The sequence below is a fragment of the Dreissena polymorpha genome, chromosome 1 (genome assembly GCF_020536995.1).
Source record: "Dreissena polymorpha isolate Duluth1 chromosome 1, UMN_Dpol_1.0, whole genome shotgun sequence".
Lineage (NCBI taxonomy): Eukaryota > Metazoa > Mollusca > Bivalvia > Myida > Dreissenidae > Dreissena > Dreissena polymorpha.
The window spans coordinates 168,486,268-168,490,530 of NC_068355.1; the positions used below are offsets into that span (position 1 = coordinate 168,486,268).

Sequence of the window (4,263 nt, forward strand, 5' to 3'; positions counted from 1 at the left end):
TATTGGGTCATTCATGCACAGATAATGGAATACACAGTTGATATTGTCGTCTGCCTACAATATAACGGCCGATGGCAAAAGTGGTATAAAAAATAAGCAAATGAAAAGAAGCGTAACACTCAATAAATTATTTGTAAGCTTATCACTTTACAAATTTCTACCGACTATTGATCTGAATTAAAGGATGATAATTAAATAATTAGTAACATGTTGCACCTTTCTGTTCTTGATTGAAATAAAAATGTTATTATTACTTTGTTGTTTTTACTCACAAACTATGCTATGGTAAAGTAATATGTCAACCACATAGTATATTAATTACGTATTTGCCCTGTTACTTGTTTTCATTTTCTGTAGTCAAACGATATGCACATTTTATTTCATGTGCAAAATGCATACAATTTTTCGGTCTGTCGTTTTCGGATAAAATATTTTTCGTCGATTTATATTATATTTTCGAAGTTCTTTATAGAAAAAATAGACTTATTAATACACATGCGGTGATACGGAAGGTGCAGACAAATCTTTACTAATTTCCTTTCATGAGGCATAAGACTTTGAGCTTTATTTGATAATTACCTTTCAGTTTGGTTTATGTCGGAGTTCAATGTCAGAAAAAAATTACAAAAAAAAATTAAAATCCCTACCTACCGACCCACCCAAATTTACCTGGGTCGGGTTACGCCAAACAAACAATTTTTTAAGTATGGCCTATTTCAAAGTTGTTCCAGGGCAGCTGCATATGAAGGTCACAAAAGCTAAAACAAAACAAAAACAAACTGTAAACAATCTTTAATTGGCATTTTAATCTTTTAGTGGTCATCTTCTTAGTTTGTTCAAATCATGCCCCTTGGGGAAAAAATTAGCCATGTCCCAGCGTTAACATAATTTATAAAGACTTATAAAGTTAACAGCTGTAAAAATCTTCTCTGAAAACGTAAGTGTTTGGTGTTTAATATTTAGTTTGTAACATCATATGATATCAGGATCCTAAAATAAGTTTGCTAAAATCATGCCTTGGGGTCAAAACTGACACGGAGGCCCAAGGGACCCGGGTGTACTTTGTCCAGGGTTTTCCATGGAAATCCATGGAAAATATGAGGCTGGAGTATTCGGACTAAGTTTCCAGCCTTTTCCATCGCGATATTTAAAAAAAGGGTGGAAAATTGTCCATGGTATGTGGAAATAGCCTGGAATAGTTTCCATGGTTTTCCAGGCTCCCTGGAATAATTACCATGGAACAATTTCCAGGGTTTTCCAGCCAGCATGGAATAAATACCGTCCGAATACTCCATGTAATCTGGAAAACCATGGATTTTTTTCCAGGGTTTTCCAGATTACATGGAGTATTCGGACGGTATTTTTTCCATGCTGGCTGGAAAACCCTGGAAAATGTTCCAGGGTTTTTCTTTGTTTAATATTCCATGGATGCCTGGTATAACATGGAAAATTGTCCAGCGTTTACCATGGTCACTGAATAGAAAAAGAAATTTCTGGTCTAAAAACAATATTCATGTATTAAATGAATACAATACTCACAGCTTAAATAAATCATAATTTAAGGTTAGATTAAAACAAAACAAAAAATCAACATAATGCCTTAGTTTCTTCGATGTATTATTTTGTTCACAATTCATCAAAATATAACATCAGATTTCAAATTGTGTTACATTTATTTAACAAATTATTCAGATCAAACAAGTGTTGTTTAATACATGCTTACAAAGCCTCTAGGTCCATTATCATAAATTAGGCCCTTACATAACAGAACAGGCGCTACTTTAAAAGTTAAAAAGTATAATGCAACCTTAACAACATGTATTCAAAGTAACAAAATACAAGCAAGTCAAGTAATATACAGTAACAATTCACGAACCCTGTACAAACGATATACAAGAAACAAAATGAAAAATTTAAGTTATTTTAGCTACTTCATGTTTGTCACAATATATGTAGCTGCCCATGAGCACAAGGATACTATTTTTCTCAGCTACTTTCACTTTAATGCAATTTAGGTGCTCAATTTCATTAAAATACTTTTATATAATTTTATTGTTCAAAGAAATTCAGAACATAATGCATGTACATGTATTACTTTCCAAGTGACAGTTTAAAATATAATTGCAAGTCTAAAACTTGTGAAGGCAGCTTAGTAAATTATAAGTACCCAGGTGGGATAAAATTACAGTTTTTAAAAACTTTTTTGTTAATTAGCTGGGCTTCAGTAGGTCGTGGATCTTTTATAGAACTTGTACTGCTGTTATACTGTACGGCTCCTGCATGATCTCTGAAAGAAAAACAAAGCAAACAATATTACAAGAAAGTCATAAGTTTTTTACATTCATCTGTAAAAGTAAATGTGCAGCAATCATATGATTGAATATCTATACTTCAATGCTCATTCATATTTTAATCTATTTTAGATATTTCATATCACTGCTCAATTCGGTACATCTGGCTTTTTTGTATTTGAGCGAACATTTACGATCCTAAGTAGTTAGCAATTATTTCTTTTCCATTTACTGAAATTTATTCTCTTAAAGTTTGCAAGCGGGCTTTAATCTACTTGCAAACAGGCAACCACACAGGAAAACTGAGACTTTCAAGTGAATAAATTGGTGATTTAACTTATATTTTTATATGACTCTCTTTTATTTTGAAATTTATATTGTTGTTTTCTTAAATGCCCCAAAACGGGGTACACTAGCATGTATCTGGAAACTCAAACATATATAGGAATTTTATATTCAGATATAGCTATATGAAAGATATGCTAATTTGCTAATTCATATAAAAATAACCTGTAATTGAAACTAGACCAAAATATTGGATACCAAAAAGACAAAATACTTTCAGGTGGTTAACACTTAATTACTTATATGAGCCCGGGGCATAACAATATTTACCATGAATTTGTGGCCATGTTAGTCCTCTTGGTAAATGCGCCAAAAGAGCCGCTTTGCTGTCTTGGGTTATTTCCCTGCCAAACTCTGCAGTATCTTCCATCAACTGGTCAGCTACAGTTAAAGCACATAATGAAAATGTATATGGCAAATAATTCAAGTATTGTTTTAAATATTTAGTAAAATTGTCTTTAAATAATAACTTACAATGAAGTTAATACATCACAAAGCATAGCATAACAAAATTTGTAGGTATGATTAGTACAAATTTATTATTGCTATAATTAGAATGATGTGTAATTCTATTGGTATGAAAATGCACAGTGAAACCTAAAAAACAATGCTATTGGTTTAATTAATTTATTTATAAACATTAACAGCATTAATGAGCATTGAGTTCTCATCATGCACAGCACATAACTCCCTTAGCCTCAGTTCCCTAGCCATGCATTATAAACTTCCGATACTACATTCAAGCTTATTAATATCTCCACATAGGACTTCCTTTATCAAGCTGCAAACTGCACTTAGTGAAAATGTGTGTGACAGCTGCTTTTAAACTTCTATATTTGCCATACTTTTACCTAAAATGTCACATAAAAAAGGTCTACAATGATGACATAAGAAGAATAAATTTAAAGGAATATTTAGAAATAATGAAAAGCACAAACCTTCAGTTGTTGTTCTATTCCTAGACAGACTTCTGAAACACTTGTATGCATCACTTTTTAACAACATTTCATGTCACTTTCCAAATGATATCCATACATTATTATTTTAAGAAATTCTTGTTAATGGAAAAACTCATTAACTCTACTGTTTGTGAACATTACATTAACTTCATTTTAACAACAAGATTAACCTGCAAATTTTCTACAATACGCCAGAATTTCAATCTAACAGGTAAACTTTCTGTATTTGAACTCAGCCAATCAGAAAAGGCTGTGATATTTTATAACCAATAGATTAGCAGCAGACATATCTGACTCACACAGGTTTATCAGATAGTTTGTTAATTGCAAACATGGACTGTAGTTAAATATTGAGTGTGTATACACCTTGAACAGGGTTAAAGAATTTAAAACTTGTAGACATTGCTTTGAAAGTTACTACTATTACTTCTACTACTAGTACTACTACTACTACTACTACTTCTGCAAAACTACTACTACTATTACAACAGCCACAACAACAACAACAACAACAACAACAACAACAACAACAACTACTACTACTACTACTACTACTACTACTACTACTACTACTACTACTACTACTACTACTACTGCTACTTCTACTTATACTACTACTACTGCTACTTCTACTTATACTACTACTACTACTACTACTACTTCTACTA

General features: G+C 31.8%; 1 long non-coding RNA gene across 1 annotated transcript; it reads right to left on the reverse strand.

Annotated features, from left to right (window-relative positions):
• Nucleotides 1-1,757: 1,757 nt before the first annotated feature.
• Nucleotides 1,758-3,884, reverse strand: LOC127860286 (uncharacterized). Its single transcript, XR_008039677.1, has 3 exons — nt 3,575-3,884; nt 2,907-3,017; nt 1,758-2,287 (listed from the first exon to the last, which is right to left on the reverse strand). It is a non-coding gene; the product is annotated as an uncharacterized LOC127860286 (long non-coding RNA).
• Nucleotides 3,885-4,263: the final 379 nt, after the last annotated feature.